General features: G+C 39.9%; 1 long non-coding RNA gene across 1 annotated transcript in view; it reads left to right on the top strand.

The window, feature by feature from the left end:
* Window positions 1–19,515, top strand: part of LOC113837119 — a 37,243-nt gene extending 17,728 nt beyond the window's left edge. Inside the window, exon 3 of the long non-coding RNA XR_004771069.1 lies at window positions 19,176–19,515. This is a non-coding gene — a long non-coding RNA (uncharacterized LOC113837119). The remainder of the gene's footprint in view (window positions 1–19,175) is intronic.
* The last annotated feature ends 5,972 nt before the right edge of the window (window positions 19,516–25,487 follow it).

Genomic DNA, 25,487 nt, shown 5'->3' with positions numbered 1-25,487 from the left:
GAGAGAGCTAGCCAATAAGAAGCCCTAGCCATCAGCCAACAGTTTGATAATTAATATACCATCCATGCGTTTATTTGGTGCTGAAGGGTGGCAGGACCTGGTGGAACAGAAACCTCCATCTTCAATGCAAAGTGATGCTGGCTCCAGAGCACAGAATCCTTAGCCCTTATCCTTATCCTCTTTCAGTGTTGTTAACCTTTCTTCCCTGGCATTCTCTGGCCCAATGAGGAGGAGTTGATACTGATTTGATAGTGATACCCCATCTGTAGATGAGCACCCATAGTCATTACTCTCAGCACTTTGAACAGCAATGTGCCTGTGAACTCACCACTACCCACAGCGATAAGAAGTTTCTCTGACCAAGGTTGGGGGCAGCACAAATCTATGGGTTTAAACATGGTTAAGGCAGCTTGACAGCAGGAACATTTAGCCATTATCAATAGGTTCTCCCCTAAGGCCTATGACTTCCCTAGTCATACACTTGACCATGTTTGAAGTATCAGGAATGAATTCCATCTTGTCTCAGATCTAATCAAGACAGTGGTTGGTTTCTAAGAGAAACAGTCATGCCCTATTGCACCACTGGGCACATCCTGCCTGTCAGTTTGCCTGTCAGTTTGGTAGTAGAACATACAGGCTCCAATACTGGATAATATCACTGATAGCCTTTCTCCTCAGAAGTGTGTGTAGGATTTTTCAGCACATTGAAAGCTATTCAGTGGGAAGATAGTTTCCCGTGGGGAGTTGGGATGGGGTAGTGAGGGATGAATATTATCAAGATAACATGGAAAACCGCTATGAACATTTCAATAAATGAGTAAAATGGGGTGGGAAAGCAGGAGTGAATATTCAAAGGTTGTCCTCTGCCCTCCCATGTGCGCTGTGCACACTACACTCGCATGTGTGAATATGCATACATACTTTCACACATCACATACATTCACACACACACACACACACACACACACACACGTATACACAGCAACAACAGAGACTCTATGGTGTTCATTAGACAATAACCTTACTTAAAAAAAAATCTCCTCGAACTCAGCCACCAACATTTTACTTTGTCTTCATGATTTTGATTACTCTATGTGAGTGGAAGCATACAGAATTTATTTCTCTCGTTGTGACTGGCTTATTTCACTTGGCATTATGTTCTCATTGGTGTTCATCTGTGTTGTGATACATATCAGAATTTCCTTGCCTGTAAAGGTAGAATAATATTCTTCCTATGACTATTTTACATTTTGCCTATCCACTCTCTTGATAATGTTCAAATGACTGCCTCTAAACTACAGCTATTGCAAATGGTATTATCATGCATATTGATTGTAAAGAAACAGCTTTTAAAAACCATGCTTTAAATTATGGAAGACGATTGTATTTATAACTTTTTAAGGTGACTCGACAGTTTTCTCAATGGCTGTTCAATTTTACTTTCTCATCAACAATGCATAAGCATTATTTTCTCCTTATCTTTGCTACATTTGCGGTATTCTTCTCTTTTTTCCCCTCAGTAGTAGCCAACCTCATGGTGTGAGTTATTTCTCATTGACACTTTGTATGGTTTTGTATTTTCCTAAGGACTGGTGAGGCTGAGTGAGTTTTTGGATGATTGTTGCTCCTTTATGCATCTTCTTCAGACAAAAGGGTTTTCATATCGTCTGCTCTTGAGTGGAACTGTTTTGATTTTTGTGATACAGCTATCTACGCAGTTGGTTACTTATTGCTTATCAGGTGATTTCTAAGCATTTTCTTCCGACCTGTGGGTTAGTTTTATTGATAACATCTTTTAATGCACAAATTAAAAAATCCTACACAAGAAATTATGACATATGGATAAAATATGGTTATGATTGTAGCTTCTCTAGAGGATGAGGCAGGAGTATTGTATGGTGGTCAATCTTTCATGTTCATTTGGCAGGATTTGGAGACGCATTATTACACATGTTTGGTGGCGATTTCCAGAGATGGTTAACTTCAGAGCTAGACTGTCTCTAAATATGGGTGGCACTATCTCATGGGCTATGGTCCCAGACAGAATAAAGAGAGAAATGGAGGTTCAGAATTTGTGAAAAATAGGAAAGAAAAGAATTCTAATATCTGACAGCATAGCAGGTGAGACTTTTACACACATGGTAAAAGACACCAAGGCACAGATATAAGCCTTTCAGAAAATCCAAACTAATATAAAGTTTCATAAAAAAATCAGAAAGGACAAAATAAGGAGAAGACTGGAAGCATAGTGTCAAAGAGCAACTTTGCAGGAGGAACATTTAAGATAAGATGGCGCCATTGGAATAGCCTGAGTGGAATTGAGGAACTGTGACTGCTAAGATAAGGGTCATTACACTGTACATCTGTTCTCAGCAATGATAAAGATATTTTTCAAAGGCAAAGGCAGAGATGGTCATTAGCAGATGTACACACAACAATGATGACTCTAGGAGACCCATTTGAAATTAGAGGAAAACAGTCCTCAAAAATCAATCAAAATTACTAAATTATAAAGAGAATAGGATAATTCCCCAATTTATGGCAGGGATTTTAACACATTTTTATATATGATATTTAAACATCTGACAGATTATAGTATCATGAAACTTTGATATATACATACATATCTTTATCACATCAAAATCTACAAAGTCCACATTCTTTTTAAACCAGAGAGAACATTTGTTCAACTGGATATCTAATGATTCATGAAGAAAATGTAAACATGCCAAAGGATTGAAGCCATTCATGGCATGGAGCCTAGTCTTAGTGTGCTCAACTAAAGTCAAGACAAGGAAAAACAGGGAATAGTTTCATATACTTAAGGTCTAATGAACACACCTCTGTGTTATGTGTGGGCTAAAGAAGACATAGCAATGAAGGTTTTAAAGATTTTAATTGAATGATTATAAGGATCCTAAACTCTGGAACTTGTAGTATCAACTAAAGCTATACTTTTTCTTTCTTTCTTTTATTTTCTCAGACAGGGTTTCTCTGTATTGCTTTGAAGCCTGTCCTGGATCTTGCTCTGTAGACCAGGCTGACTTTGAACTCACAGAGATCTGCCTGCTGCCTCCCAAGTGCTGGGATTAAATGTGTGTGCCACCAACACCTGGCCTAAAGCTATACTTTTTAGACTTAAACATTTATATAAGAAAGCTGAAAAAAATAAAACTATTAAAATCACACTATTTTCCTTATGGTGTACAATGGTTCATACAGAAATGCTCAATGGATCAAATATCCCACACTTCCTCCTCTCAAGGCTTAAGGAATCTTGTGGAAGAGGGGGCAAAAAGAGTATGAGTCAGTGGTGATGGGGTGTCACACAGTAGGAAGGTGTACATACAAACTCACACTGTGACATCATTTGTGCACAAACCTATGCAGACCTAAGTCAGACCAAGTCCCAGCATGGATGTGGGAGCTTGGTGTGAAATCCACCAAGAGAGAGAGAGAGAGAGAGAGAGAGAGAGAGAGAGAGAGAGAGAGAGAGAGAGGGGGAGGGAGGGAGAGAGAGAGAGAGAGAGAGAGAGAGAGAGAGAGAGAGAGAGAGAGAGAGAGAGAGAATCTTGACACATCTATACAAAGCTTAGCTGGGACAAGTGCATGATAACCAATTGTATCAATAAGATGTATACGTTTCTGGACTCAAAAAGATGTCTGTTTATCTATGAAGACTGTGTAGAATGATTTGGACCACGTGTTTGGGAATTTGGTATAGCTGTACACTCACATAAAAACTTTACAGTCTCTAGAGATCCCAGAAATCTATGAAGTCCTAGTTGACTTGGATGCCAAATGGAAATAACACTAACACCAATCTCATATATAGTGCCTGACTGGAAGGAAACTGTAAATAAATGTTACTCATTATTATTATTTGGTTACATGATTTTGAATATTTAACAGGTGATGTACTCATAATATTGAACTTGGGACTGTACTCTTTTTTTCCTTCCTCCTTTTCTCCCTCCCTCTTTCCATCCTCTCCTTTTCATTGATTTAGTTTTGTTTTATAGGTGAGCTAAAATCACATTAGACTAAGACTTGCATTTGAATTTACCCCACTAAGATCATATATGTAGCCTGAATTTTAACATCCTTAATAAGTATGTTATGACTACTGGAGAATCACATTGTGATAGCTAATCTTCTTTGTCACTTATCTGGATTTAGAATCACTTATGAGAAACAATTCTGGGCAAGTGATTCTGAGGCCTTTTCCAGACAGGATTAAATGAGAGTGGGGAGACCTACCTTGACTGTGGGTGGCACCATCCATGGGGCTGGCATCTTAGAGTGAATCAAAAGAGAAAAGAAGAAAACTACCAAAAGTTATGCATTCATCTCTCCTGACTTTCTGGTCTGTGAGATGTGAGCAAGCGGCCTTATATTCCACTACCCAGGTACAAGTTGCTCCTACCATCATGTCTTCCCAAACTGTGAGCTCAAGCTGGGAGCAAAATTAAATCTTCCTTCCTTAAGGTGCTATGTCACAGCCATGAGAAATATTACTAATGCAAGCTGGTTAGTGGCTGTGTGCAGTTTGATGAGGGAGACATCTCCCAAAAGGACAGTGACTATACTCTCATCAACTGAAATCCTTTTTCATCCCTCCCCAGGATCAGTAAGTGACTTCCTACATGTGCTTATAGGTACATCTCAAATGTCTCATTTACTCTCTGCACATATTTTCTACTCTATTTTGGGTCGACTACTCTCTCTCATATGATAGTACTTGCCATAGATTGTTGCCAATATTTGTTTACATTTGTTTTTCTTACTAAACTATATAATTAATAGTGTTATTTAATCTTGGCATTGCTAGCATATAATTCCTGGCACATAGAAAGCTCTCACTAATTACCAAACAAATAAATGAGGATGTATTATTATAACATACACAACCATGATATTATTCTTTCTTTCTCAACACAATATTAAGATTTACTTTATAGAGTTTGTTTAATTGAAGTGAGTGTAAGCTTTCTGGAAACTTTAGGGTCAACAGGTAAATATTCTAATGTACTGTGCCCATTTGATTTTATATAAACAGTATAATGTACTTTGTGTTTGGCGTCATTTTTGCTATGCCTTTGCAAGTCTCTCTTTGACTTAATAGACTTCAGTATCTAAGACTCCTGAGAGTCTCACAAACTGCTGTGTGGCTCTTCTCGAGGGGCCATCAACAGCTCTCTATTCTCCCTAGTCAAGGGACTGATGACAGGCTGAAGCAACATTTCTGCCCTGGTCTGTCTTGGGGAACCACTGAGCTTACTGGGGTTGATTACCTGAGCATGAGCACCTGAGAGGAGCCAGCATCACCAAAAAACTCGTTTCAGAAAGGATACTGCCTCATAAAAGCTGTATCCCTCATCATGTTGTCTCGTTGCAAATGGCCCCACCAGAATCCCAGCATTCCAGAGGAATAGATAGGAGGATCTCAAGTTCAAGACCAGCCTGAGCTACATACTAAGACGCTGACTCAGGAAGCCAGTGGCTGTAGCTGAATGATTTGTCTGCCTGTCTTCCGAGCACATGACCCTGTTTGATCCTTAGCACTACAAAGCAGAAGTTAGAAGCCTGCCTTGAATGAGATTTCAAAGCTACACTGTTAATATTGACTTTTTTCCTTCTCTCAGACTCCTCCATCAATAAACGTACTATGTGGAACTCGACACTAAGATAATATTTTTTATTAAGTTAAATGGTGAGGAGTCTATGTAAACTGCAAACTGTGAGTTACACTTCTTCTCTTTTGTATTGCGTATTATGACATTTCCTTTCTTCTCCTTTAGGTTTCAAATTCTCTGTGAACTAGCTGCAGGATTTTTTTCGCTTTTCCTTACCTTGCTAATAAATAGAACATGGAAGGCTGTGGGGATAATGTCTCAGTAGGAGACAAAGGGCTCCTAGTTCAACCAAGAGAAGTAAACTAGAGGCTGAAAAGACATGCCAGGGCCCCAATCTTCCATATTCTCCATTTACCTGCTGTCATTTATGTACGCAGATCCATGATTTTCTAGATGACATATATATATATAGTCCACAAGTATCAAATTCAAGTGGTTAGGTTGATAAATGGTTTGCTTTACTACCTATTGACCTGATGTGGAGGAGTCATGTGTTCATATCATTTTTTTCTAGACCTCAAGATAGTTATTTTTAAATATTTTCAATGATCACCATATGCTGGAATGTTATAAGGAAAATTTGCATTTTAAATGAATTTTCTGAATTTATTCAACATTAGGGTTTTAGGTGTATTTTTTTGTTCCTTTTTGAGACAAAGGTTCTAGATTGGTTTCAAACTGACTACATAGCCCAGGTTGGCCTTAAACTCATAGAAGTCCTCCTGCCTTAGTCATCCATGGGTTAGATCTTATTATATTTTTCATTAATTTATTTTCTGGTCATATTTGGTTTTATCCTAGGTTTCTGAGATAGCCTGTCTCTTCATTAATTTCTTGCTATCCTTTTAGTTTGAATAGAAACACAATAGCTTTTCTCTGCCAATTTGGAGGTTATAGTTTTTCTAAGTTATATGTAACTTGTATATAATTATTAATGAACATGGCAGATTAATTTTCATAGTGAGGAGGGATCCATTCTGCATGACACAGATACGAAGACACCCTACTACTTCCTCACCAGATTGTCTTGGCCTTGAGCAAAATTTGTAGGGCCACAGAAGTAAAGAGAAGCAAAATTCTCAGTGGCAGGAGTGGTTGCTTGTTTATCCTTAAACAACAGTCTTGGAAAACTTACAGACAAAAGTCTATATTTTAAAATAAATATTTGTAGCCATATTCTAGAATGACCTTGAAATTAACTCCCAGTGCAGTTTCTAATCACAAAGAATGTTGTGTGACTAGCAGTCATTTCCAGGAGTGTTTGCACACATGGTTACCCCTTGTTGTCTGCAGGGGATTAGATACCAAAGTCTGCAGATGCTCAAGTGGTGTGCATTTGCATATAGCCTACACACGTTCTTTCCTTTACCTGTAGTCCTGTTCAAACTTCTGACATAAAATCATGATGCTGTTACACATTCAGAATGCACACTCCAGGACCTTGAAATTGAGTCACACACACACAAAAAAATCACAGAACATCTCATAAAGTTTTAAGTGAGTCTATGGTTTGTGTTGAGCCTCACTCTTACCTTTCCTGAGTAGCCATGTTCTTCAGGTGGCAAGTAGGACACAACTATAGTATCATTTCCAGATGAATTAAAATAGTGCTTGCAGTGTAAACACTGCTTCTAACATTGCTAGACCTTGATGGTCAAGAAATAATGACAACTATCATCTGATCCTGTTTAGTGAGGGTGCAATCCACTCCTGCACATATAGTTTGGATCTGCAATAGATTGAATTCATAGATGCAGACCACACAGATGCAACCTTACTTATAGTAACTGAATAGTTGTCTTTATGTATAACACAGGACCAATGGGAGCTATTGCATTCATTAGGCAACTCACTCACCAATCTGGGAATGATACATAAGAGGAGAGTACGAGAAATAAAGAACGTCATAGTTTTTATACATTCCATGGTCATGATGTCAAACCTGTAGGGCTGGGGAGATGGCTCAGTTGGTAACGTGCTTGTTGTTCCAGCCTGAGGACCTGAGTTCAGATCCCAACACTGTTTAAAAACCAGGTATGGAAGTGATTGATAATCTCTTCTCTGAAGAGATGGAGACTGGCAGGTCATCAGAGCTCACTGGCCAGCCAGATCAGGTAAATTAACAAGCTCTAGGTTTCATCAGACTCTAGATCAAAAGAATAAAGGTGAGATGAGTGGACACATTGGCTCAGCTCATACAGGATTTTGTTTCCAAACCTGATTTCCTTATTTCAATCAACAGCACCCATATGATAGAATGAACTGTCTCCTGAAATTTGTCCTCTGACCCCCCACACTCACACTGTGGCCAAGTGCATAGCAGCACACACGTACACACTCATACACATAGTGACATTTCATAGATTTTTTTAAAAATAGCATGAAAACTGAGGAAGACATTTGACATTGAACTCTGTTTCCACACAAGCTTGTGCACAAATGCACATGTATCCACAGGAACATGTGCACACCCTCTTCCCCCACAACACCACATAAACATACAAAACATACAGATATACACATAAGTCCTACCACAAGGTAACCAGCTGGAAATGAACCAAGTTGCTTAGCCTATCACTCCTAATTTGTGGTGTGTGTGTGTGTGTGTGTGTGTGTGTGTGTGTGTGTGTGTGTGTGTGTGTGTGTGTGTGTATGTGTGTGGTGTGTGTGTGTGTGTGTGTGTGTGTGTGTGTGTGTGTGTGTGTGTGTTGCTTTGTTCTATGTGCTCTACTGACTTCTGAGGATGTTCTGTGGACTCTGCTAGATTTCTGTAGGATTGTGTGGGGAATGGAATCCCCTCTGGGAGCTGAGCTAGCACTTTGTCCAAGGTCCTGCTGATAGGGACTAGTGGCACGAATGAAAGAGAATCTAGTGTTCCTACCCCAGATCTGATCTTTCTGGGTAGCTGGGTGATTTCTGAGTTTAAGTTTGTTCAACACCACAAACAAAATTCTAAACAGATAAGCAGGTGAATCAATCTCTGTAATTCATAGTAGGTAAGTAGTAAAGATCTAGGTATTTGAGACTATTTAGATCAAACTTGCACAAGTTGAGGAAATGGGCTGTAAAATCCTCACAGTAGAGATCAAATTTAAAACCTCACAACTAGGGTTTTCAATCCAAGGTTTCAATCCAAACCTCAAAGCTGTTGGTCTGACCAAAGCATTAAAGCAAGCCTTCAAACGATCAAGACAACTATTTAAATGTAATTGAGGTCCTGTCTTAATTACATAATTAAAGCACAGCTACATAGGGAGGGTGAGGACTCTGCAGTTTCCAGCCCTTGCCGTAGGGATTAACTTGATAACTTGGTGGCTGATTGCACATGTGCCCCTTCATCTGGAAAACAAAGTCCAAAGAGGGTAAAGAGACCTCTCAACTACTAACCATCGTCTGTAGGCCCCGAGTTTCATGGACAGTATGCCTTTAAGCCTAAGAGCATTATATGGTGGAGATTATGAGCTTCATTTCATGAAAGCAAAACTCAAATGATTTAAGACTAGGGATGAAGATCCCAAGTTTGTGAATGGTAGAACCAGGACTGGACCTGGACAGTTGTCATCCCACGGCTCTGTGTAGTGTATCTCACCATCTCCAAGGGTCTGAGCACACTCTGAATGAAAGAAAATGTGTCCAGTGGCAATGAAGATGAGGAAGGGGAAAGGTTATCATTGAGATTTTTGTCAGATTTACAAGTATATCATAAAGGAGTCTAGATGAAAATTTTCCTCAGAAATTGTTCTCAGCAACCATCACATGATGTTTTCTGAGCATGCACGAACGTGTGCGCACGCACACACACACACATACACACACATATATATATATGCATATGTATATAATGTCTATGTCTACTCACCCCACATTGGGTAGTACCAAGGTTCTAAAGAAAAGATTCTATCCAGGTCTGTCTTGCAGAGCCAGTGAAGTTATTGAGGTCCCTTTCATGAGCATAATGGACTCCCAAATAGCTACATCCCTAGGAAGTCCTCTGTGTAACTCACAGGCAGCTATATTATCAAAGAGTCCTACATACAGCCACTTGATCACCTTTTATATACCCCCAAAGAGGAAAAAGACCATCAGAGGATCAGCCCTTTGGGCTTTGTGAGCCTCAAGCTCCCTGTAGATGATCACAAGTGCTTTTATTGAAGGTAGTCATGGCCATGTCTACCCTGAAGGAAACAGCTACACAATAGTAACAAACCAAGTTCTCTCACTCACCTATACCCAGGAGAGAATGCCAATGACATTTTAGAGAGTCTTGTAGGAGATTCTGAACTCCCAGAGAAGTTGGAAGTTAGAACTCAGCTCTGAAGCTTCATAGTCTTTGTTGAAATTTGTCTGTTTGCCAACTAGACATACATGGACATACATGGACATACATACAAATCACATTCTCACACCTTGATTCACTCAATGAAGGTGCTAGTGGTATTCATGTCTACCTCCTCAACTTGTGAGAAGGCTGTGGTGGTGCATATTTTAGTCTCAGTACTGCAGAGGAAGAGGTAGGAGGTTCTCTGTGAGTTCAAGGCTAGCCTGTTACACATAGTGAGTTCTAGATCAATCAGGGCTACATAGCAAGAACCTGTCTCAATAAATAATAAACAAGCAAACAAATAAAGAATTGATGCAGAGAATTGAGCAAAGTATCCAGTGTACAATAAAAAGCCCAAAACAACCAAAAACGTATCACTTCCCCCCACATTACATCATAGACGATGTATGAAAAGTCAAGTAAGTCAGACGATGACTGAAAAGTCAACTAAGTTATTGGTAAAGTGTCCAGCAACCAATTGGAGCTCTCTCTTCAGTTTTGAAGAGTGTTTTTAGAATAACCATTATTGCTGTCCAGGCTCATGTGTTTACTCAGAGATAGTAATCCCACCTCCCAAAATACCTTCTAACCATGATACTTAATACAGCTAACTTTTGCCTGCTGTATTCTCTTGTCTGGCTCTGAGTGCATCAGACGCCTCTGTCTACGAGACTAGAAGTGTGTCCAGATGACCCAGAACTCTAGAAGCACTCTCTTTTCTACCCTCAGTAGAGGAGGAAGAGTGGATTCATGGTTTTCTGGTGAGACATCTTCTAAAAGAACCAGTGACATTCTGAATACTTGGTTACCAAAATGTTACCAAATCTGAATAGATAACACACAGAAGACTGGCACAGGCATAGGAAGACTGTGAGTTGCAGGTCCCTGAACTACAAAAAGAGACCCTGTCTCCAAAAAGGAAAATGTGAGACATGAAATACGTCTCAGTGCTTAAGAGCACCTACTGCTCTTACAGAAGACCTGAGTTTGGTTCCAGCACTCACATTCCCATTGGGTAGTTACAACTGCCTGTAGATTCCTATTTCAGAGTATTGGGCCCCCTCTTCTCGTGTGTGGGCACTATATGCATGTGGTACACAATACAGAGAAGCAGGCAAGTACACATACACATGAATTAAAAAAGAGAGAGTATAAAAATCACACCATTTGTAAGATATTATAGAGAATACTGAGAAGAGGGGGGGCACGCCTTTTAAGGGCTCACCCTCTAATCAGGGAAATGAGAGACGGTCAGTACCTCTGAACTTCCTGGGGTTTCTAACGGAACTACAAGTATTCATGCAGTAATTTGAACCCTGACAATTTTAACCAAGAACTAATTTGAAGAGTGACAGCTCAGCCTAAAGATATACTTTGATGGCCACAGTCCTTGTCATTCTGCTTCAGTGACATGGAGATGGACCAGATGTGGGTGTGTGGGAATCTTCCCAGCTGATTAGGCTGCTGTAGACATACAGAGGCCATGCTCTAAATTAGCTCCAATGACCTAATCAAAGTGAACAGACTGCTCCAGTCTGTGCTGGAGACGTATCGGCAGCTGATGAAGGCTGTCTAGAGGAATTTTGGTGAAAAAACCAAAGTATATAGATGCTGAAAGCAGTTTGAGTTCAGTGTCAGAATTAAGGGTAATTCAAAAGGAAATGGTTATGCTAACAATTCATTTATTTCTTGATTATTTTTTGCATACATTTTAAAATTTGAATTAGAAACAAGATTTTTTAACATGAAAATCCCAGTTCCCTTCTCCCTCCCGTCTTCTCCTACAACCTCCCCGCAACTAAAACCCTACCTATCACATGTCCTTTCTGCTCCCCCTGGATGGTGAGGCCTTCCATAGGGGGTCATCAGAGTCTATCATATCCTTTGGGATAGGGCCTAAGCCTGCTCCCATGTGTCTTGGCTCAGGGAGTATTCCTCTATGTGGAATGGGCTCCCCAAATCCACACCTATGCTAAGGATAAGCACTGAACTACTACAGGAAGTCCCTTAGATTTCTGAGGTTTCCTCACTGAAACCCATGTTCCTGGGGTCTGGATCAGTCCCATGCTGGTATCCCAGCTATCAGTCTGGGGAGCAAGAGTTCCCTGATGTTCAGGTCAGCTGTTTCTGTGGGTTTCACTAGCCTTGTCTGGATGCCTTTCTCTGCACTTGTCCTTCGCTGCATCTGGATTCCAGTTCAGTTCAGTGATTACTTGTGGGTGTCTGCTTCTACTTCTACCAGCTGCTGGATGAGAGCTATCAGGTGGCATATAAATCAGTCATCAATCTCATTATCAGGGGAGGGCATTTAAGGTAGCCTCTCCTCTGTTGCTTAGATTGTTAGCTGGTGTCATCTTTGTAGATCTTCAGACAAAGAGCCTGATTTCTCTGTAAACCTAAATGTCTCCCTCTATTACGGTATCTCCATTCTTGTTATCTTCTATTCTTCCCCTGACTCAGCCTTTCTGCTCCCTCATGTCCTCCGCATCCCTCCTCTTCTCTCCTTCTCATTCTCCTAGCTCCCTCCCCCCTCTTCCTGTGCTCCCAATTTGCTCAGGGGATCTTGACCCTTTCCCCTTCTCCAGGGGACAAGGCTACCTTAAATGCCCTCCCCTGATAATGATATTGATGGCTGAATTCCCATATGCATCATGCAATCTGCCATCTGAAGCTGTGAACAGCAAAGACACCCTGTCTCGAGGAAGGCCAAAGGTGAGGACCAATACCTGAAGTTGTCCTTTGACCTCCATATCACACTGTGACACACATGTGCCTGTATACACACATCATACATACATGTGGACATCATCAAGAAGTGGCTGCTTTGGTCTCACTGAGGGGTGGTTGCATATATGGACCCCCCTCTAGACACTGATCTCTAGACATCATTCCAGATCTCTATCTGATTAGATAAAGCTTGGGGAGGAAGAGCTCATCCAAGGCCCATGCACAGTCTTTATTCCACATTACAGAGGTCACATTCTTGTAACCACGATATCAGTAATTAACTGTATATTGTCTAAGGCTGGCTAACATCAATTAACTGGGCCACTCTGTACCAGTGGTTATTGAGTCCTGATCTCTTAGGACTTTTAATCTCTCTCAGGCTTCTGACCAACCAGGAGATTTATTCTCTACTATGTCTGTCTTCTATCTATCTATCTATCTATCTATCTATCTATCTATCTATCTATCTATCTATCTATCCATCCATCTATCCATCTTCTATCTATCTATAATCTACCTATCTATCTATACACATATACATGTTTATCTTAGACAACCTCTGTCTAATATGAAATAATATGCAATGTGTCTGTGCACACACAGCAGCCAAATTTCTCTGCAAATGTTGATTTTCCCTCGTTGCTATCTTTCAGGTTGTCTATTTTAATCTGGTAACTAATTCACCAAATGGCTCTTTAGTAGCCTGGAACATGTGTGTCAAAAACAGTCTTCTAGGTTTTCGTGGGCTAAAATAGATCCAATAAGAGGCCACAGGAGCCAGCTGAGGTATGCTATTGGTAGCTGACAGTGATTCTGGGCTTCCTGCTTACGTGTGGTGTGCTTGAGTCTAGAACGGCTTCTGTCTGATCTCAAAAGCCTACTTGCTTTGGGCTTTTAAGCACAAAGCCACTTGCTATTCTAATTAAGTTACTCAGAAGTGCTGTGTCCTTGCTGTTTTCTCATTTAAGATTTATTAGTGGGTATGGGAACAGCATTTATTCTAGGACTAATTACTAAGAAAAGCCATCCTGAGTGCTTTACCCAAAGCCTCCAGAGTGAGGTCTCCTCTGGCTGGAAGGAACAAGGTCCCTTTTATACATGTGATATCCAGGTTCTGTGCTTTCCTGTAGTCTGTAGTTCTTGGCTGGGTTTGGTGAGTATTCCTCATGTGCAGGGTTGCTCACATACAGGGTGAGGTTCCTCTCATTCTGGGTTGCTCACAGTCAGCTCACTGATTCAGTAGAGCTCCTGCAGAACTCTGGAACAGCCTCCCTGACTTTAGAAACTCACCAGTGAATTCACTCTTGCTTTCCTATGACTCAGTGTGTCAAATCCAAAGTCTGCTAAGTTCTTCCTTCTTCTCTCTTCTTGAGGCACAGCCTGAAAAATCTACAACAGTGGTTCTCAACCTCCCTAATGCTGACACCCTTTAATACAGTTTCTCATATTGTGGTGACCCCAACCATAAAATTATTTTCATTGCTACTTCATAACTGTAATTTTGCTACCGTTATGAATCATAATGTAAATACCTGTGTTCTCTGATGGTCTTAGGTGACTGACTCCTGTAACAGGGCCCTTTTACCCCTAAAAGGGTCGCAAACCACATGTTGAGAATTTCTGCTCTAGAGAGTAGCCTGAAGCACACGGGCCTCATCTATTCATTTTCATTCTCACAGAGATCATTACCTTCATGCCTAACAACACATGTACTAGGAAGCCATTGTTTCTTCTGTTTGGGTTTCTCCTCTGAGTATATGAATCCAGTCCCATCTTGATCCATTTCCTCAATTACTAATGTCAACCTGAACTTGAAATTCAATATCCTTAGAATTACTTATTGACATCCCTTTTCTTAGTGATTGGGTTGGGACTTAAGGATGGGGCTTTGAAGTAAAGCAGAAGAGAGCCTTCAAATATTAACCCTTATGTGATCTGCGATAATGTTGTTCACTATAAAGATTTGTCAATTGTATTGGTTTAATAAAATACGGATTAGCCAGTAGCCAGGCAGAAAGTATAGGCGGGGCTACCAGACTAGGAGAATTCTGGGAAAAGGAAAGGCAGAGATGGAGTCCCCAGCCAGATGCAGAAGAAGCAAGATAAGAATGCCTTGCTGAGAAAAGGCACCAAGCCATGTGGCTAAACATAGATAAGAATTATGGATTAATTTAAGTTGTAAGAGTTTGTTAGTAATAAGACTGAGCAATAGACCAAACAGCTTATAATTAATATAAGCCTCTGTGTGTTTATTTGGGACTGAACGGCTGCAGGACCAGGCGGGGTAGAAACTTCCATCTACACTTACGGCTATCATTTATGTAAATAAGTTCCTTCATTTGTGGTTATGATTTATTCCTTGGGATTATTTTTCCATCTTCTGCCCCCTCACAGCATCTTGTACCCCATCCTGAGAATAATTGCCCATGGATTTAGCATTTTGTTTATCAATGGCCATGTCTTCTTCCTAATTGTTCGTGTAATTTGGTTTCTGAAATGAGGATACTCATTGAATTCCTCTACTCAAGGGCATCTGATCAAAACTAGGTCAATCATGTGTTCCTTTTGTAAGCAGATGTTCATTATGCCTTGGCAGTCATGTACTTCTCCCTTTCAATTGTGTTGCCTCTGTTGATAGTATGGCCCCCTGCTTTGCCTTGCTGGGTGCCAGTGTGGTTTAAGTTTGTTTTCTAGACTCATTGATTCTGAACATTCCTTAAGCAACTCAAAACATTCCTTTTCTATAAAATATTCAGCATGCATTTCTTCTGCTTATAATGAATGAACAGAGCACCCACAGTGGTATTCTGGTTGTGTATATTTTATCCTGCAAATAGACTGTGGGTTAGTAGAGATGAGGAACTAGATGGCTTATTTACCTTTGTGTATTCTGGACGAACAGGGCAATTATAGATGTTAAATCAATGCGGAATTCAATTTAGCCAAGCATCAAGTGGTCTGTCTGGCTTATTTCTCCTGAAGGAAGTGCTGTCTTTAAGTCAAATAGAGAAGGCATAGAACCAAGTACAGAGAACTTCTGAAGAAAAAGTCTTTTTTTGTTCAGCAGTAGAAGAGAGTAACATCTTTCATGTGTCACTTCACAAAAAGCTCCAAACGCCTCTGTAAAACCTACAGTCAAAAATCTGCAAGATCTGGAAGTTGCCGTTGACAACAACCCTCTTCTCTCCTCTGCAGCTTTTCACACCTGGGTATCTGGGTTGATAATTTTATCTTTTCTTCTATTTGTTTCTTTTTAAGAATTTAAGAATTGGAATTTATTATCACTTCTCTACTCTCCCACTTCCCATCATACACACACACACACACACACACACACACACACACACACACACACACACACACACGCTTTCTTTCCCAATCTTTATCCCAAAGCCTTATTTCTCAAGTATCCTCCAACACACCTGTTTCTGCTTGAGTGACACGGCACATCCATCTACTGCCTCCAATCAGAGCTAAATCTGGCAGGAATTGAACTCCTCACCTTTTAAACTGTCACCATGTCACTTTCTCACCATCATTTAAATGAGAAGCATCCCAAAGACAAGTAAAATGGGACATATTTTTCTCTGTCTTAACACATTGCTCACATCGATCAAGTCTACGATTGTCACGTTTTACATTCTTTTTCCAGGTTTTCATCACCTGTATACACAGTAAACAAAGCAACAGGGGGGACACATTTGGATTTGCATAACAGAGCTAATTGATAGGAAGGAAGTATCCTTAGTGTATGTGTTATTTCTGAAACTTTGCACTTTTGTCTAATTGACACAAGAAGCAGGGTACTCAGGACCAACACAAATTGTTTTTACTCCCTGAGATCTTGATCCCTGGTTTAGCTTAGCTTTCATATACTAAGAACAATTAGGTAGCTGTTGCCAAATAATGACAATAAAATAATCACAGAATCCTAAATATAAAAGTGTTTAGAAGGGATAAGATATAAATATCTTTGTAATACTGGTATGTTTATATTTTGTGTCTTGTGGTTACTTATTCTTTGACAGTTAAATAAGAATTAATGTTTGATTCAATGTACCATAAGTATATGGCCTATAAGCACCATTGATTATTGGCTATTAAATTTCCTTGTTCGGGAATCATTGTCAATCATTTTGTTCTGTTTGTGTGTTTGTTTTCTTTCTTTCTTTCTTTCTTTCTTTCTTTCTTTCTTTCTTTCTTTCTTTTTTCTTTCTCTCTCTCTCTCTCTCTCTCTCTCTTTCTTTTCTTTTTTTTTGAGACAAGCTATTCCATATGACTTCAAACTGGCAAGGCTGGCCTCAAATTTCCTGCCTCCTAAGTCCTGGGATTACAGGTATGAACCACACATTCAATTCATCTTTGACTCTTAACCGTAATGATCCAATGAAGACACTCGTATTTACCCAATGACATCAGCTGGGTAGAGCAAGTTGCCTGAGTAGACAGGGCAGGACCTCAGCACCTGTCCTATCACTGAGCATTGCCTTTAGAATACTCTTTTATTTTTGGTTGTGAGCCTAGCCTTTAACAGCTGAGCTATATCTCCAGCCCAATCTTTTGCATATTCTTACAAAGTCAAACACTTTACTTTCCCAAAATATTCTCATTTCTTCTTTCTTCTATTGACTCAAGTATGAAAGTAGAGCACACTTTCCAGACTCCATTCTTTCCACCCACTAAGTTATCATGCTCCTTTAGTTCTGCGTTGCCTCTTTCACGGATATACTTTTCTTTCTGTCATTACCACCACTCTGTGTTCTGGTCTTGCCTCTCCTGCCTTCATTATTGCAATAGATCTTCCTGGAGCCTTGGTTCCACTCACTTCTCTAGCCTAGTAGTCCTCCACTGCCAACAGATTGGGCTTTCTAGAGGGATAGCCGACCATTTTATTTCCTGCTCAACAAAACATGGATGCCTCATTGCCGTGATAATAAAATTCAAATTTCATAGCGTGATATTCATTGTTATGATCTGAAACCAGCCATCAGTTAAGTGTTAAACTGCATGTAATATCATTTTCCTTCTGCTATCAAGATTCTATAATTATATTTTTGCTTTACAGCCTTTATCTCTCACTTCTCACTGTAGGGCTCCACTCACTATGCCTTCTGGCTATACTAGTCTTTTCAAAATATGCACCATACTCCCCTGCGTCTGTGGCCTTGTAACACCTGTTCATTTTGATCGAAGTACTCATTCATTCCACCTTCCTAAGTCCCAAATCCCATTTATTCTTCCTGGAAAAAAAAAAAAAACAACTCAAATGACAATTTGTTTTGATTCTCCCAGCTGGAATTAAACTCTTCTTCTTTCTGCATTGTTTTTAATGATTTTTCTCTTCCTTACATCAATTGAGCTTAAAAATTATTGAAGTGCATATTATTTCTACTGTGTTGATGAAACACTGTCAGGTCAGAGGCAGACTGCTTTGTCTGTGCCTGTCCCCCATCTCCTATTTACGTAGGTCATCCCTGCTCACGGAGATCTATCTTAGCTTATGCCCCTCTTCCCACTTGAAGTTGTCACTAACCCCACGAGTATGTCAGCTGTCTTCAAAATGCTTCTTGTGACATAAACGTCTCCTTAATGGTATACTACACACAACTGTTTAAAGTCTTCCTTGCCAAATTAGAAATGTCTATCTTGATATTATGTTCCCTGTAATTGGTTCAATGTTTAACACACAAGAGTAAATATTTATTCAGTGAATGAATGAATTTAATTCTGTTTGTTTACTTTATAACGACACAACCAAACCTTATGCATTTGATAGAGTGAGCATTCAGCCAATGTATATAATATGACGTGGAGCTATCGCTTCATGCTTTATGGGGCTAGGTCCCAATAAACTCATCAAAGTATAAATAACATGAGTCACAAACATGTTTTCTGAGTAACTTTAAGTTCTAGGGACTGTAGGATAAATCATTGTAAGTCCCAATGCTTTTGTGTTCTTGATTAATGATGGGAGTGAGTCATTACAGACCCATTTTAAAGTATAATAGCCAAATAACAACAACAAAAATCCCTTGTCAAACATGTGTAAATGGGGAAGTGTTTTGTAATAAAAACTACAAAAATCACACATAAGCAAATAATTCAAAATATTTTTGGTGATTGAAAAAGTAGGGTATAAGGGCAGACTTTCATATAGTATAATAGATACCATGTGATATGTGGTCAAAAGGCCTGAAAGGGTTGTGCCATTTTTTCTTGCTTCACGGGACCATACAGAACTTAGCCATGCCTCCTTATTTTAGTAATAAATCTTTTCTACCTGCTATTAGGAAACAGAAGCAAAACAGAAAGAGATAGATGCTGTTGTGCTGAAGTGCCCAGATACAAAGAAAATGGGTGGAGAATGTGTCTATGGTGTGTTCAGTCCCGGAAACCCAGGGAAGCATTTTATTTATCTGTTTTCTTGTTGCCTGTTTGTTTGATTCAGAAAGTCCAAAAGATTTTGTTTTGTTTTGTTTTGTCTCTTCCAGGAAATGCAATTAATTAACAAGATCTGAGTGCATTTTCTTTGGAATCTGGAGGTCTGAATATCTTCATCATGGGTATCCTTGTCTCTTAACACTGAAATTGTAAATGAAGTGTTTGGCAGTCTGGAGAGATGGCTCAATGGTAAGGCACCTGCTGTGTATGCATGAGGACCAGAGTTCAGATCCCCAGTACACAGGCAAAAGCCACACACAGTGGTACTTGTCTATCAGCCCCATGATGTAGGAGTGGAGACAGGTCATCCCTGAAACTTCCTAGTCAACCACTCTAGCTTAGCTGGTGAGTTACAATATTGGTGAAACAAATAAATTGCTGAAGATTGGTGTCTCAGTACTAGTATTGCTGTGATGCAACACTATGACCAAAGAAACACTGGGGAGGGAAGTATGTACTGTTAGGAGGAAAGGATGTCCAACTGCTCACAGTGCCCTAAGCAGCCCGTTACCTCTTTCAGACATCCACACAAACACCCCCGTTAGGCGCTGTTAGCCAGTCTCAGCTAATAGATTTCCAGGAACCAGGCTTTCTCACCTGGGGGAGTGAGTTGACATCAAAGTTGAATTTTGTAGCTATTCCTCCCGCTTCTCACTTTCTTCCCTGTCTCTTGCCTGGGAATCATCATCGCTTCAGGCTGGTCTTGTAAATCCACTTCAGTCCTCAGAAGGTACCAGAAGATATCATACTTCTGCCATGTAGGCCATGATTTCCTGTCTTTGATGTCTTACCATGCTGTCTGTATTGTCTCTTCAGAGCCCTGGCCATTCTGGTGTCTGTGTCCAGGATAGTAATAACTCTTTTAAGAAATGTCTTACTCCCCAACAGTCTGTCTTAGCATCTCTCTTGAATCCCCCATCCAAGACCCTCTACATAAAATATATAATCATTCTATCCCATCATCCCCAAGGTCATTAAAGCATCAACATAGTTTAAGGTCAAGTGGCTTCAGATGTCACCCAAAGGAGACTTGGGGGAGATTTGCTAGTGCTTTTCACACTCAGGTGAACTGCTTTTTAGCTTTGGATCCATGAAATAAAACAGGTTAAGTGCTTCTGAAATGAGAATCGGGATCAAGCACAGAGCAGGTTTTCTAAAAGTGAATAAGACTGGGTAACCAGTCTTAATAAAAAACAAGCAGGGCAAACAGTAAGTACTCAGGTTTGAGAATACCCTTTTTATCTAGGTGACCTCCATAGGGGTTGAAGTTAGGGTCCCCAGCTCTTTAAGAAACCTCATTCCCATGGATTTTTAGGAATTGGCCATGCTTCAGCTCTTACAGGATAGTCAGTCAAGTGCCTCAGCTTTCCTGGGGTGGCATTGGCCCCTGGTGGGTCCTCAGTTGTAAGATTTGGGGCATCTCCATCCCCATGGTCTTAGTTAGGGTTCCTATTGCTGTGAGACACCGTGACCATGGTAACTCTTATAAAGGAAAAACAAGTAGTTGTGGTGACTTACATTTTCAGAGGTTTGATGCATTTTTATCATGGTAGGACATGGCAATGTGAAGGTAGACATGGTGTTAGAGACAAACTGAGAGTTCTACATCTGGCAGGCAACAAGAAGTGAACTAAGACACTGGGTGTGGCTTGAGGATATATGAGATCTCAAAGCCTAACAACAGTAACATAATTTCTCAAAAAAGGCTACATGTACCACAACAAAGCCAAACCTCCTAATAGTGTCACTCTCTTTGGGGGCCATTTTATTTCAAGCAACTACACATTTTCTTTCAATCAAGAAATTGTTCTTGTGGAATTTTTCTTTGGCTGAGTTAGTACTCTGTAGAAGAATATAACTAACAGTATATCTATCTATCTATCTATCTATCTATCTATCTATCTATCTATCTATCTATCTATCTACCATCTATCCATCCATCCATATCTACCAATATAGTTACCCTTCTTTCTATATATGATTATAAAAAGGGGTTTGTTGAGTTGGCTTACACCTTTGGAGACCGGTTAGTCCCATAAATGGACATCTACATACTCAAGAGGCAAAAAGTGAACCTGAAGACCTACAATATACCTGTGAGTGTGCCCAAAAAGTTAAGATGCTAGAATCTAATGTCCACAGTTCCCATGGGTCTCCTGAGTCCCCTTGGTCCCTTTGGTCCCTTAAGTCCTGTGGGTCTCCTGAGATTCCTGCATCCTCTGTGTCCATTTCTAAGCTCTTCTACCCAGAAGTCCCTGGCACTTTTCACCACCTTGAATGCCACTGAAGTGCCTCTGGCGTTGGATCATCCGTTGTCTTTAGGATAGCACCTGGCTTAATCCTTCCAGGAGAAATCTCATTGTCTAATAGTTGCCTGGCTGCATTTTAGATTTTATTCCTATTAAGCATGATGTTTTAATTCTTTACATGACCAGGCTGAAAGTGACCCATTTTTTTTTAATAAGTTATGTATTTAAGTCATGCCCTTCTTTTCCTTTCTTGTGCATAAGAAGTTAAGAAGAGCCACTTAGCACTGCTTAGAGATTTGTTTTACCAACTATCTTAGCTCACTGCACTGAGATCTGTATCTTAGCTTACTGCACTGAGATCTGTCTTCCAAAAAGGTCCTAGGACATTGAGATAACTCAGGAATGACCTTTCCTATCCTTTCTGATACCTTGTTCTTAATTTTTGTCTATGGTCTCATCAGAGTAATATTCTCTGTCATAACCATTTCAATAACCTTTATTTGCCACAGCCCACCTCAGAATCATCCTTCATGCCATACCCATGGCCTTCACAAGTACTGTTCTGCTTCTCCATACACACAACTCTGATATCATTGTCACATAGATTGATATTGGTCACGGTAGCACACGTTCTTCTTGGTGTTAGTTTCTACCATAATCTCTTTAGAGTTACTGTAACACAAGTATCTGAGACTCAGTCATTTATAAAGAACAGAAATGTCTTTTTTTGTATTCTATAAGTTGGGGCACATAGCTCAACATGGCGGTATATTTAGCTGTCTGATATCAGTTGCTTTCTGCTTCTAAGGCGGTGTTGCCTTCTTTGGAGAGAAGGAATATGTGTCTTCACTCATCCAAATATGCGCGTCCAAGCTCTTTGAATGCTCAGACAATCTCTGTTATGGTTCAGAGGAGACTTGTCCTCAGGGCTCATACACTGATGAAAAACCTTTGTCATCAATACAGTAGCTTTAAGAGATGAAGGAGGTCATAATGTGATGGCTCAGGAGATAACATGGTTGAAGTACAAGCACAAGGACCAAAGCTCAGACACACAACACCCAGATAAGTGTTGGCTGGGCTACTAGCACATGAGAAGCAGAAAACATGGAATCCCCAGAGCAAGCTGGCAAGCTAGACTAGCGAAATAAGCAAGCTCTGGCTTCAGGGGGGAGAAGTCACCTCAACGAAAGGTGAAGAGTGGTGTGTCAGTGGTGATGCACACCTTTAATCTCAGCACTCGGGAGGTGGAGACAGAAGAATCTCTTGTGAGTTCAGGCCAGCCTGGTCTATAGGGCGAGTTCCTCGCCAGCCAGGGTTGCACAGAGAAAACCTGTCTCAAAAAACCAAAAGAAAACAAAAAGGTGATGAGTGAGAGCGATTGAGGAAGACACCTGCTGTCAGTCACTGGCCTCGTGACTCACACAAGTGCAGTATATGTGGACTCCTACACGCATGTGCACCATGCACATGTGTACCACACACACACACACACACACACACACACACACACACGTAGAGGAAGTTTTCAGAGGTGGTGCTAGTGGAATAGTGGATGGTGACCATGGAGTTGGAGAAGCTACTGCACATGAAAGGTGTTAAATCCATCTCTTGAGTGAGTTAGTTGTCATAAGAGCAATCCCCACTCCCCTCTCAACGTGTAGTCCCTTCCTCTTGTGGGTGTTCCTACTCTCACTATACCACGATGAGAGGCCTTCCGAGAGCCCTTAGATGCTGTTACCACATTCCTGAAAACCCAAACTGTGAATTAAATACACCCTTGGATTTCTGGAGTATCCAGATTCTGATTTTCTTTCTTTGTTTTAAATATCAGAAGACAAGTAATCAATACAGCACCTGAGTTCCATTCACAAGTGAGCAGACCTCATGGCCTAAGCACTATCTATCCTTTAGTTCTTTTTTTTTTTTTTTTTTTTTTTTTTTTTTTTTTTTTGGTTTTTTGAGACAGGGTTTCTCTGTGTAGCTTTGGAGCCTATCCTGGCACTTGCTCTGGAGACCAGGCTGGCCTTGAACTCACAGAGATCCGCCTGCCTCTGCCTCTCGAGTGCTGGGATTAAAGGTGTGTGCCACCAACGCCCGGTTTATCCTTTAGTTCTATAACTATTATTTTCACTCACTCACATGAATTACAACTTGATGACTTAAATCAATTTCCTTGAATATTTTAATGTACTCAGGCTATCAGATGGTTTGAAGTTATTTTCTATTTATTTATTCTTGGTCATTACAATCTTCTCATTATTTTGGTATTCATAGCAGGCATTATGCTCCCATGGACTTTAGCTGTCTCTTTTCTAACTTACTTGAGGAATTCATTTTATTTTATTTATTTTGTAAGTAGTTTTGATAAAAATGTCATGCAGTGTATGTTCTGTGTTTATTGTCTAGTTTAACAGTGATTATTTCTTTTTTCCATTCATTTATTTAGCTCATAAATAAAGTCATGCACAATTATGATACATAATACAATGGCATGGCTAAATTAAACCAATTAACATGTTATATCACACATATTCATCATTTTTTTGAGAACACTTAAAGTATACTATCTCACAACTTTTAAAGTATATCATATTGCTATCAACCATATTTATCGTGCTCTCAGTAGACCTCAAGACATCACAGAGTCCATGCCTCTTGTCCAACTGAAGTGAATTGTGGCTATTAGGCTTCAATGCGGATCTTTTAACAATGGGGAAATGATTTGTTTAAGGATATAAAACAGTGATTATTTCATTAGAGCAATGACTCTATCATATTGTTTTTTTCTTTTTTCTGTTTTTTTGTAAGTAGGACCCTTGGCTTGTACTATGTATGATAGATACACAGTATGCTGGAAAATTTAAGGTAAAGATGAGGGACTGTACTCTACAATAGACTAACCTAGCTCCTCAGGGTACCAACTTCAGCATTTCACATTATTCGGCCAGAAAACAGGCTCTACTTTAAGTTGAAGAAATGAGTTTAAATAAACAAACCATTCCCTTAAGTTAGCAGGTAATTTGGTCGTAATAACATTAAAGCAACATGGCAGGAAAGGACTCCCTCAAAGATAAGCAAAGAAAGCAAATAGTAGAGCTTAAAATTATTTGTGGTGGTTTCAATGAGAATATCCCCCAAAGACTCAGAAATTTGAAAACCTGGTCCTTTGTTGGTAGCACTACTTGGGGAGGTTTAGGAGACATGGACTTGTTGGAGAAGATAGAAGTATGTCAGTTGGGTTGTCTTTGAGGTTTCAAAGCCATGCAGCACCTCCAATGTGCTCTCTCTCTGTTTTCTTGCCTGTTGTTCAAGATGCAAGCCTCCAGCTTCTGTTGCAGCGGCCATACGAGTCTGCTGCTATGGTGCCTTACATTGGTAGTGATGGAGTCATCCCTCTAGGAACTGTTAGGTCAAATAAACCCTTCCTTCTGTAAGTTTCCATGGTTATAGTGCTTTGTCATAGCAACAGAAAATATGTTATTCATCAGTCCATCCTTCTTCCTATTTTTATTTTGATGTCATCTTGATGTTGTGTTCTCAACCCCCAAATCTCTCTCTCTCTGTCTCTCTCCCCTCTCTCACACACACCATTATACAAACATACAAACATGTACATTCTATGTTGATCATGACTCTACAAAGAGTTAATAAGATTTGGAAATATATAGCTTTGTGATACATAGTTACCCCTGTGATTTTGGAGACTATGGGATCCCAAGACCTGTGTTGATTTGGTGAGCTGAGCCTCAGGAGAAACAATCATATAGCTCCAGATATAGTCTAAGAATCAGGAAAACTGATGGTACAGCTCCCAACTATTGACCAGAAGGCCTGAGACCCAAGGAAACTAATACTTCTACTGAAGTTTGAAGACAAGAAAAACCTATGTCTCAGTTCTAGATAGTTGGATAGAAGAAATTATTTTCAAATATCAGCCATTTTATTCTATTTAGTCTTTAAACTAATTAAAAGAGGCCCACCCACATTAGGGAGGTCAGTGTACTTTATTTAGTCTACAGATTTAAATGTCAGTCTCATCCTCAAACACCCTTATATAAATATCCAGAATAACATCTGACCAAAAAATTATCTGTACATTCTGTGGCATAG

The sequence above is a fragment of the Cricetulus griseus genome, chromosome 8 (genome assembly GCF_003668045.3).
Source record: "Cricetulus griseus strain 17A/GY chromosome 8, alternate assembly CriGri-PICRH-1.0, whole genome shotgun sequence".
Classification (NCBI taxonomy): Eukaryota; Metazoa; Chordata; class Mammalia; order Rodentia; family Cricetidae; genus Cricetulus; species Cricetulus griseus.
The sequence above is the reverse complement of the archived record's forward strand: the minus strand, read 5'-3'. Positions and strand labels throughout refer to the sequence as shown.